The following is a 12,235-nucleotide window of genomic DNA, read 5'->3' as shown; positions in this document are numbered from 1 at the left end:
AGTGGATGAGGTTGTTGCAGCTGACTCTAAATAAAGAATGGAATTTGAATCTATTTTCAAGTAGGTCATGTGGGCTATTTGTATTATATACAATATATGCAATAATACATACTATAGGATACTCTATTGGAACATCCAGGAGGCTCCCTTGGGTGGCTCTCCACATTACTGGGAAGAGCCGTGAAGTGCCCCAGAGGCTGTCCGCTCACACCCGAAGTGAAGTGGGTGGTTTTTATAGCTAAATGACGAGTTTTGCACTCCATAATGATGTAATTCAGACATGGAACTCTAAAGATCCAGAATTATCAAAATACTGCTGTCACGCACAGGTTGGTTCTGACCGAAATATAAACCGGGGTGGTTTACTGAAGATCTTGTGCATGAAACCAGAATATGGTATTTGACGTTAACCCAGTGGCTTAATGAGAATGGAGGAAGCAGGTAGTAAGAGCACAGTCATTTATTAATCATGCAATGAGATGGTAATAGCAGTGAATAAGACTTGTCACTTGGCAACTTGAATACACAGTCACGTTTAAACACACAATCAGGTATTGATGAGGCATTGGCTGCATAAACTGGTATGGTCAAGATAAAAGGTGCAGTGTAAACACTGATGCAGTTCTTTAATGCGGCAGCGGCCACTAAGCACAGTATGCAGAGGGGTACGTTACTGTGGTTGCGGAACATCGATACTTAGGAGCGATGGTAGAACATCAGTAATTCAGGAACAATGGCAGAACATCGACAGCTAGGCAGGACTGGGCTGAGGCAAGTTTCCTTCTCTTGGCAGAGGATCACAGGAGCTGGAATACCTGGAAATAAGCACACTGCAGCAGAAAGACACAATTGTACCAGCAGGAGACAACTGAAGCACTATCAATTAGGACTGGATTTTCCAGAATACTTATTCTCATTGTGAAGCAGGGATTGGCTGAGACAGTATGAAAGAGAAACAGGCCTCACATGATTGGCTCAGAAAAGCAGGTGACCAGACCAAACATGGCAGACCCCATGTTTGGCTCTGGCGGAAAAGTTTGATTGTAAACAACATGCTTGTGGCCAGGAGCAATGGTGGCGGAGGGAGAGGCCATGGGGAGCTGAGAGCTGTGGACCAGCAGAGGAGTGGAGACATGCTGAACAGCCACAAAATCAGCGGCACTGGATGGACACAGGGGAGATCGTTAGTATGCCGGGGTGGGTTAGTGTTAGGCCTGGGTAGGGATTCAGATACTAGGGGGAACTTAGGTTTAGACTGCGGACAGACAGATGGAGTTTATGGCTAGTCTGCAAGGAGGGAGGGTTAGATGATGATTAGGGTTAGGCTTAGGGGGTTAGGATTCGTTTGTGTGGAGAGAGGGTAGGGGTTGGGGGAGGGTGAAGGTAAGTATGCTTAACTTATGGGATTCCCTCATTTTTATTCTGAATGCTGCATCCCAATGTCAGTAACCCGTAGGTATACCCTTGGAAGGACTCACTAACCCACTGTATACCTACTGTACCTCATAATTTTCTATTTCAAATGAATGTAATCAAAGTACGCACATATTGTGACATGTACTAACAATTATTACTTGTCTCTACATATCTATGCTGCTCCAGAATGACCTTCATTATTATAAAAAAAAAAACCAAATACTATCAGGAATTTAGGAAAACGTTTTACATATTTGCCACTGTGCCGGGCTACCTGACGAGGTCCCCAACTGTAATTAGGCTGTGGATAGAATCTGACATTTGTTTAGAAGCTTCGCACCATATACTGTAATTGCAACTTCAAGTCATCTGTGCGCTTCTTCCCCAGCACTGGAATGTCAGTGGAATTCTTCCGCAGTTCTCTTCTTCTGCCAAATTTTTTTTTAGAAGAAAAAGATGTGTATCTTCTGTTTCCTTATTTTTTTGCAGGAAAGCATAGGGTTGTTGACTTCCTCTCCCTCCCTTCCTTCCTTCTTTCCAAAAGGTACTCATCTGAAAAAAGGAGAACAAAATAATTGTTCCTGTTCTCTTTCTTAAGTTACTTTAATGCCGTGTCCCCACTAAACTCTGAACCAAACCTCACAGACCGAGTGAGTGACAGGACACTCAGTTCATAAAAGGGCATTAGGAGACACACAGTGAGGAGACGCTGCCCTCCCATCTCACTGATCTGTAAGTAGATTTCCTGCTCACACTTAATGACATGAAGGTGTTAAGTGACATTAATATATATATATATATATATATATATATATATATATAATTCTCAATATTTATTTGGCAATACTCACCTGCTACAGAAATAAACTGATCATTGCATCTAATAAAAGTATCATTTGGTTCACTCGTAGGTAGTAAAGACGAGCAATTATTTCCGCTGCCACAATTTGAATATAGCAACACCTGGCTATTTCATTGTAAATTTGCATCCACTCCGACTACCCGGAGTATGCAGTTAGATGACTGAGCTATGAAACCAGTAGTAAATAGTAATGAATTTGTACTAGCGGTGCATGCAGGCACTGCAGGGGAAGGGGGTTTGGAGCTACTGTGATTAAAAGTAAAATTAGTTTTTGAGTCAAAGCCCACCTTTTTTTTTCATTGCTGTTAAATTATGCTACAAAAACTACTAAAAACCTGTAAACAGTTATTCATTCAAGAAACTATACACTGTACTACTGCATGGCAGTGGTTCTTCGGTCCTCAAGTACCCCCAACAGTTCAATTTTTCAGATCTCCTCACAGAATCACAAGTGAAATAATTAGCTCCACCTGTGGATCTTTTAAAATTTGTCAGTGAATAATGAGTGCACCTGTGCATCTGCCAGGTGACCGGGAGGTGCTTGAGGACCGAGGTTGAGAAGCACTGCTGTATGGTATAGCTTGTATTGTATCGTATAGCTATATTGTGGTGATCAAAAGGAAATGCTGCTGACAATGACAAATTCTGGTACGTACAAAATTCTCAAAAGTTTAATCTTATTGCTTATAATAGGTTTTATGGGTTTACTTACGGGATAGAGATAACAATGAAAGCATTTCTTCATAAGAGTATACTAATTCAAGGCAAATGTTTTTCTTATATTATCTATTTTATACTATGATCTAAAATAATAAATACAAATGTATTATTTTAACGAAATGGACATCCCGAGTTCTTTGTAGTTATAGTCTGACTCTGATTACATGTAGAATTTAATCGGCAATCCTTGATGCCGAGTTGTCGTGTGTCAGGAATAATTGGGAAAATGTAAAAAGCATTTTTTACATGACTATTAAACAGCTTGAAATCAAGTCAATTTAATTTAACCATGTGTATCCTATCATGATTATCCTTATAACTTGGACTGAGTTTGGGAACCACTGGTACAGGTGTGTATTAAGAAAGGAGGGGGTCCATGTGCAGCCTCAGTCTGGTCCCCTTCCTCTCCAGTCGGCAGCGCAGTAGTCTCTGAGCACTAGGGTCACTAGTAGACTGTAGCGCTGTGACAGAGAGTACAGCATATGCACAGGTCCCCAGGGAAATGCTGCAGTGGCCATTTTCCCAGTGTTTTTCCTACTGCGCTTATGCAAAATGTGGGGGAAATGCCCACTGAGCACTTCTCCCAGGGAATTGTGCAGTGCTACTAGTGACATGGGACCCCAGTGGGGTAAGTATTCAAGAAATGGGTGCAGGGTGTGGGGGTTTGAGCACCCCCAAAATATGATCCCAGTGCCAATGCACTGGGATAATATTTGAACTCTGATATATCTTTATTAAAAATAGAGTTTGTTATTGTTTATTCCACATTGAAGATGACAGATTAAACAGTAAGTAAAGTAGAAATATATAAACACCAGTGTCAAACCTGTGTTAAATGGCCTATTGATCATTGCTTACATTTACAATGCGATCTGTGCGCGATATTAACACCCAAGATCGCATTGCAGAATGTGATCACATCAGTGGCATCAGTAGCATGTATAAGTGAAAACCACAGGGACAAGGTCTCCGAAATGTGATGTGATGGCTGCCAGGCTTCTGCACATGCGTAGTCCCTCTGACATCCGCTTCCAGGGTGGGTTCTGGGGGATCCCTGTTTGATAAATCTGACAGCTTTGTATCTCCTATAGAAACCAATCATAGCAGATATTGTATGTGTCTGCTGCAGTACTTTCTTCATACATTCATAAGATAATTAATATTTGTGGCTAACCCAACTATTGTTTGATAAATGGTCCCCTAAATCTATTCTCCTGAAAGCTTGCTGACAAGGTGACAAATGATACAATAGTTTTATGCTGATCAGCAGTGGCCATTAACAAAGCTCAGATCAGCACTAAACTAAAGTCTAAAATGGCAGCAGCACCTTACAACAAGACAGGGGCGGATTAAGGTCTGTGGGGGCCCTGGACAACAAAATTGTGGGGGCCCCAACAGACACATTCTCCCCCCCCCCCACGCACACATTCCCCCCACCAAACCACAGACACATCCCCCCCCCCGGGGAGGCTGGTACCTGGGCAGCACTGGGGGTCCCTGCAGTGGTCACAGCAGTCAGCGCCGTGGTCCCTGCAGTGTATGAGAAGTTAGCGGCGGGGTCCCGGCAACAGATGGGAACTAGTAGCGGTATTGGCAACTAGTTCCCATCCGCTACAGGGACCTGATTTGACATCTGCGGCAGGGACCCTGTCGTTGATTGTCCAGACCGCTGCAGGGACCCCTGCCCGTCTGCGCTGCGCCAGCCTGCGCTCCCCAATCCCACTGCTCAAGCACGGGGTGACAGGAGCCCCACACCGGCAGCAGTGCCGGTGTGGGGGCCCCTTATGTGTGTGGGCCCTGGGGCGACCGCCCCTGTCGCCCCGTGCTTAATCCACCACTGCAACAAGACCATCATGTTATGTAATGACAGCTTGCACAGGAATCACAGGATAGTGGCTGTCTGTAATCGTCAATAAACCTTTGTTGCTTTGTAAACTATACAAATCCAGTGCTATCTTTTTTATATTGTAATATGCTTTAATACAAAGAGAGCACCTTCCATTATGTGATGTTGGTGTTAATAATGAGGTGCTTTGTATGCATGAATTGCCTTACCTCTGGTATTTGACCAGAAAGCAACAGTTACTTGGAGATATATTCGGAATATATGTGAAAATGAAATGCAAATTTGAGTAAAATAATGCAGTAGTATTCAGTGATCTGTCTTATGTACATTCAAAATATTTTTGAGGCCAGTTTTTTAAAAGTGGCAATCATTTACACTTCAAATTTAAACTGGTTTTGCAGTGTAAATGATTGCCGCTTTAAAAAATACTGGAGATTTCTTACCAAATCTCTGACTTTCCGAATCGCTCATCCTATTAAATTCCCCCCTTAGTGCCCATTTACCTTACTGTAACATACTAATAAAATATGAAACAATCAACCTTGTCTCAACCTTCAAATTACTTAATAATTGGCCAGTACATGCAATTTAAGCTGGGTACACACCTCTATAGCTTGTTGGGAACAACAATCTGGTAATATTTGGAAGCAAATGACAATCAACTACTTGCTCCCAAATGTTGGAAATGGACACATTTGTACGTATAAATTTGTTAAATCGAATGGATTTAATCAATTTGTTTGAATGATTATTGTCTGTTTTCCTGTGTTTGGGAGCAAATGTTTGCGTCTCATATGCTCCCATACATTACCAGAATTTTGTTTCCACCAGATAGATACCCAGCTGGGTGCACACGTAAAGATTTATCAGTCCAATCTATCTGGTGGGAACAAAAATCTGGAGCATAGGAGAATTAAACATTTGCTCACAAACACTTGAAAACAGATAATGGTCATTCAGACTAATTGGTTAAAACCGTTCGATTTAACAAATTTATCTGAACATTCGTATTTATTGGTTTTCCAGCACTTGGAAGCAAATGGTTGATCGACATTCACTCCAAAAGATTGGTAGATTATTTTGTTCCCACCAGACAGATTAGACAGATACATCTTTACGTGTATACCCTGCATTGTTCTCAGTTGCTATATCTTTCAGGCTGTTGTGATGTACATTGTAGGCTTCACAGCATCTTGGTGAAAAACAAAGTAGAAAGATTAAATGGTACTTATGTAGTATCTGGACTCCCGATTAAAAAATCAGGTCCATCACATCACATCGCATGCGACCAAATCGCATGCGATGCGATGGACCCGATTTTTCCATAGGATTCAATGTTAAAATGGACTGAGTCCATTTTAACATAGGATTCTATGGGAAAAAGGGTCCTTTTCATTTCCCCACTATCCAACTATGCATGGAGTTGGATATAAACCTGTGGCGAGCGTAGCGAGCTACCGAGCCCGAAGCGTGGCGGAATACTTTTTAACGAATCCGCGTCTCCTCGCGGGGCTCGCTACGCTCGCCACAGGCTTATATCCAACTCCATGCGTAGTTGGATAGTGGGGAAATGAAAAGGACCCTTTTTCCCATAGAATCCTATGGAAAATCGGGTCCATCGCATCGCATCGCATGCGATTTGGTCGGATGCGATGCGATAATCGGGCGTCCAGATACTACATAAGTACCGATTAAATATGTATGTATGAAAAACAAAGTAGAAAGATTAAGCAATTTATTTAGCAATAATATTCCTAATAGACATACTAATAATTTGCAGCTGTCTACATACCCACACAGTTTGCATTGCATTAATGTTTAAGAAATTCATTTATTACAAGAAAAATGTTCACATAGGGCTGTATTCAATGCGGTGGGCAAGGGGGTTAAACTGCAGGGTGCCCAAAAACAAGCGATCCTTGCTGTTTAACCCCTGCGCCGGCCGTTCACCCTATTCAACGCGAAAGAGAAATCCTCGCTGGATTCCCCCAAACAGCAAGGCTTGCAGCTAATGCAGGGAGCCCTCTGCATTTTGCCACGAGCCTCGCTATTTTAGCGACCGCACACAGAATTTCCCCCTCACTCCAAAAACCTAGCGAGGGGGGAAGCAGCATGTGCAGTTGAATACTGACCCTGCGAGTTGTGACAGTGAGCAAGCAGGCCTGCTCTCTGTCACAGCTCGCAGAAAGCATTGAATACACCCCATAGACTGGATTAAAAGGAGTCTGGTTCTTTATTTGTAGCAGGTTGACAGCATACCAGTGTAAAAAAAAAAAACAGCTTGGCAGTTCTTAGGTTACAGCAATGCAGGTTTCAACAGGCAACGCACAGGCTTCATAATAACGGTTCTACAGAGAATCTCTAACAAAATACCCACATTCCCCCCAGAGAATCTGGGGACTTCGTCAGGGGGTGTAGCCATCCAGTACTTTGGATGGCTACACCCCCTGATGAAGTCCCCAGATGACGAAACCGGTTGGGCGTGGCCTAAACTGACAACGTTGTGCTTTTGGAGTTCCTGACCACGGAGGCCCTGGCGGCGGCGAAAAGGCTGGTCCCGGCTATTCAAGTCGTTGGTGCACCGTGTTGGATATCACTGTGGCAAGCTGTTTGCTGTTATCTATGATGTATGTGAGCCTGCACTTTTAGTAAAAAATGTTTACACTTTGCTCATACCTGCGCTTTTTCTCCAATTTCTTTCTACATATATATATATATATATATATATATATATATATATACACACACACACACACACACACACACATACAGTATGAGATATCCTTACATTTCACTGTCAGGTTTCAAGGCACTATCTATTTTATTAAATCATGACAAATGAAAAGAACTGACATATTCTATTCCGGTTAAATGATCCTGTTTAAGAGCTGGCATAGCTGGTTGGGAATCCAGGAAATCTGAGACGAGCGTCAGGAAATGAAAGTAACATTAAGTTCTTTGAGATGGAAACACTGTCCATGACGTTTCTGGGAGAGACAGCTCCACTTAGCGTTACCATCCTGTTCCACTTGCTCTAATCAATTGTAATCTGGTTTGTACTATAGCACTGGATGAAAACTAGTTTCTCTGCACAAAGAAACGGTGCAATTGTAATAAGTTCAGCAAAGCATTACCAATTCAATTGCTTTAAATGGTAAGAAAATCCTACTGTTAATTTTAAGTTTTGCTAGTTAACAATGTTATTTGCAACCAAATTCAGTAAGCAGAAGCACCGAAACTTCTAAATACAAGCAATAGATGATGATGAGCAATAGATACATGAATATTCCTAACCACAAATTCACCTAAAAATAGCCATTTCCAGGCGATAACTGCAAATTTGTGAGGATCCCCTAAATGTACTATGGAGGAACTGCAGCAGATATTTAGTATATCTGCTACAGAACCTCCATTTTGGACTGCGGCAGGAGAGTACATAGTGGCCAAATCAGGATTGCTCGTAGCGATCTGAATTCGACCCTAGCCGTGATGGTTGGTGTTTACTCATGCACATTTCTGTTACACACTTGCCGGGCTGTTCGCTGTGGCCATTCTCTCCCATTTGTCCACTTCTTAGAGAGCGGTCCTGAATCACCCCCATAGTTTGCTATGGGGGCTGGGATGCTGTCAGACTCACCAAGCTCCAGAGGGTGTTATACCATAGTAGCCTATGCACTACTATTTTTCAAAAATGACTGTTCGAGGGTTACCATGCAGTGGCCACCACACACGCATGGTCTGCAGACCTTGCATGCTTAGACCAGCCCCAGCACCCGCTATAGAAGCAAAATTATTGTGTGATCATTTCCCTTCTTTACACACCACAGGGTTGAGCTTCCTGAGCCCTGTCCTGCATATAAATGTTAGTAAATTTGGGCAAATGTTAATTTCTTATTGGCGCAAATAGCGGCAATGAATTCTAATTTTTGGGATTAAAACTCAATAATTAGTAAATATGCCCCACAGACTTTCAATGGAATTCGTAATGAGACTGTAAACCCGCCGCTAGTTTGTGTGGGTGCCGACACATCATGTTAAAAAGAAATAAAACAAAGTACTAATTGTGAAATTATTACCATTGCTTTTAATAAAACATGAACAAGGGAGGATACCGATGCACTAGTCATGTGGCACAATAGTAATTAACTGTAATCACTGTAATCACTTATAGTATGTTTTTCCACAATATAAACAATAGTAAGCTAAATTGCTGCACAGTATTGAGGTGGAGGTGCTCCCCTGAGAGTAAATTAGAACAGTACGAGGACAGACAGAACAGTACTCTCCGGTTTTGGGGGCACAACTTATTCAGAATTTCTATAAAATTTCACTTTTAATTATATCTTAGATAAAGAATAAAATTAACTTACAACACATATACAGTGACATACAAATACATGAAACAAAAATTATAATCGCCACTCTTTATAAATATTGGGCGGTTTTGGAGCAACTTTTTGGTTAACATTAACCAAAAAGTATATATTTTCACAAAACTCAAAAAGTTAATTTATCTGTCAGTTGTTTCAAAACCGCACCAATATTTATAAAGAGTGGCGATTATAATTTTTGATTCATGTATTTGTATGTCACTGTATATGTGTTGTAAGTTAATTTTATTCTTTATCTAAGATATAATTAAAAGTTAAATTTAAAAAAAATTCTGAACAAGTTGTGCCCCCAAAACCAGAGAGTACTGTTCTGTCTGTCCTTGTTTTAATAAAACATGTTAACTTCATTGGACAATGGAGTGTTCTCTGATGATGAAGAGCACAAAACAAATTACACAAAACAAACCTTGCAATGTAAGTAATTTCACACAACTGAACAAAAGGCAGCAGAATGTTGTATTAACAAGAATTGAGTGAATTGCTAGGTCCCACCATCTTTGATCTTTCTGTGTGGTCATTTTCCCACTGCGCTAACAAGCACCAGTCATGGTAGAAGTGACCCAATCCTACTAAGCATCATCCAGGTTCTATCTCCCAGATCTTATCCAGTTTATGGGTGCGACAGATCTGAATGCTGGTCCTGCAACAGTTGGTATGGGAGCAGTTTTTTTCTGGCCCCCTGGAAAAGTGGGGAAGACTCCCAGATACTGGCAGCAGCATTAATTTCCCATGATTCATGGCTCTTCAGGGGGGAAATGCAGTACTGGGGGGCGGGGTTTGAGGACTTCTACACCAGGCCTCACCCCCCGAAGTGCTGCTGACCGTCTCCTCTCCTGGCTTCTCCCGGAGAGGAGACTTTAAAAGTAGGCAACCCTGTTGCGCTTCTTGTGGCTGGGAAAGAGACCACGGGTATGCCTGAAAACTCTACAAAGGGGAACCAAGGAGGGCGAATTGGGAGTACCAAATCGAAGATATTACTATTTTGCAGCACACATCTCACAAATAATCCTATGGCACTCCAGTAAGGGGACTCGTAGATGGGCCCAATTGGAGTCGGAACTATTAAATGTGTACTTAACCGCTTCACTTCCATGGATACCAAAGATTATGAGACCCATTATGGTCAAGAATTGCCCCACTGTTGAGTTCTCCCTATCCCTATGGGATAAATAAAATAAAGATTATAAATTAACCGCTATCCCTGCTAGACTCTTCCCATTGCGGGATAACCCCCAATTTCCTCCTAGTCAGGAGAAACTATATAAAAAGACCTGGGTAAAGATTGATATCTTTTTTATTAATGAGCTGGCAGCAGCAGGCAAACTACTATCACTAGCTGAGATACGAGGAAAATATGAGGTTCCAGGCTTGGGGCTCTATCAGTATCTACAGATACAAAGTTATTTTTCCCGTTCTCAACAAAAATCCCAGCCGGGAACAAAAATGTAAGATTTATGTCAGAAGAGGGCAATATCTAAGGGATTGATCTCAATAACATATCAACTCTTACTGTATCATGGGAGGCAATGCCGAGAAACACATGAATTAGCATGGGAGAATGATTTAGAAAAACAGCTTCAACCAGAGACCTGGGCCAAAATCAGAAAAAACTTGATATCGGTCTCGCAGTCCATCAGATTCAGGGAAAACTCTTTTAAAATACACTCCCGGTGGTACCTAACTCCAAATAGATTAAAACGCATATACCCGGGTGCAACAGATAGCTGTTGGCGGAATTGTGGGCACAGTGGGAATTTAATACACATTTTCTGGGAATGCCCGCGAATCCGGGAAACCTGGAGATTTACCTCAGATCTGATTTACCAAATTGTGGGTATTAGACTCCCAAAGGCACCCGAATATATGCTGCTCCCCATGAATACACCTGGAGTGAGATATCCTATACAAAAATTTATTTGGCATGTGTTGAGTGCAGTAAAAATAAAAATAGCAGTTAATTGGAAGACGGAAAAGGCACCAGCCGAAATAGCAATAAAAGAAATGATTTGGCATTTTTTCCATATGGAACATCTCTCTAGTATGGTGGAAGAGAAAATGGAAACTTTTAAAGAAACTTGGTCTCCATGGTTAAGATATCACAACCTGCCGATTGATTGAAAAAGGGGGTAAGGCAAGGAAAAGGGACTTTGAAGCAGGAACAGGGGTTACAGGGAATTAAGATAGGGAATCTAAGAAGGGGAATAAAGCCCTATTTTAGTATAATTTAGTGAAGGAACCTTAAAACACCCTCTACCTCTCCATTCCCCTACCTCCCCCTAGCTCCCTCCCCCTCCCCCAAACCTGGCCAATTCTGTTCAGGAAAATAATACAGTTAATGAAGCGGGTTACTCCCCCCTCCTCCCCCTACCCCCACTTTACTATCCCCTATACTTGGTGTCTGTCTGTTAATGTTGTGTTTGATGTTTAGTTGTTAAGTGGTTCATACATGGATATACAAAAACCATACGTATAACTAAAAGGCTACAACCTACTGTAATATATGGGAGGGCCTCCTCTGTATAGGACTTAAGGTCAATGGGATTTTTAATATTTTAGCGAGGTTCTACACTGCTGTCCCCATTAGTTATTAACTTGACCCATAAAGGAGGCAAAGGGAAAGGTTTAACTTGGGGTATGTTAATACCCAATGCTGTGAATTTCTGATGCACTCTCTTTAAATAGGGAAACAGGGAATCCACATTTGTTCACCCCTTGTGGAAGATACTGGTATATGTGTAAAATGAGCCACTTTGAACAAATAGATGCTGTTAAAATAGGTCTGTTTATTGACAAAAAAAAAAAAAAAATTGTACAGGGGCGGCGAGTCCGACCTAGGATTGTGGTAAAAAGTGAATAAATGGACAACTGCTATAAAGTATAAATGTTAAGAATATAGGCAGATTATAGAATAATAGGCTAGTTAAGAAACTGAAGGTAGAACAAATCTTAGCAGAGTAGAAAGAATAACGCAATCCTCGGTCTGATAGCCTACCCTCTCAT

The 12,235-nt window shown here is 41.6% G+C and overlaps 1 protein-coding gene and 1 long non-coding RNA gene across 3 annotated transcripts in view; one reads left to right on the top strand and one right to left on the bottom strand.

Annotated features, from left to right (window-relative positions):
- Nucleotides 1-445: 445 nt before the first annotated feature.
- The window catches only part of LOC146018667 (uncharacterized), a 47,128-nt gene continuing 35,338 nt past the window's right edge, over nt 446-12,235 (bottom strand). Inside the window, exons 2-3 of one of the 2 annotated variants that reach the window (XR_014450525.1) lie at nt 1,757-1,968; nt 446-830 (exon numbers count right to left, since the gene is read on the bottom strand). This is a non-coding gene — a long non-coding RNA (uncharacterized LOC146018667). Of the gene's footprint in view, nt 1,969-12,235 lie in introns of both variants that reach the window. The other variant, XR_014450524.1, reaches the window with a different exon arrangement.
- The window catches only part of ZNF366 (zinc finger protein 366), a 40,078-nt gene continuing 29,853 nt past the window's right edge, over nt 2,011-12,235 (top strand). The window contains exon 1 of the mRNA XM_083151887.1: nt 2,011-2,148. The gene's annotated coding sequence lies outside the window, so the exon portion shown is untranslated. The remainder of the gene's footprint in view (nt 2,149-12,235) is intronic.

The sequence above is a fragment of the Crinia signifera genome, chromosome 1 (assembly GCF_055691185.1).
Source record: "Crinia signifera chromosome 1, ASM5569118v1, whole genome shotgun sequence".
Lineage (NCBI taxonomy): Eukaryota > Metazoa > Chordata > Amphibia > Anura > Myobatrachidae > Crinia > Crinia signifera.
Note: the sequence above shows the minus strand (reverse complement) of the source record. Positions and strands in the feature narration are given on the sequence as shown.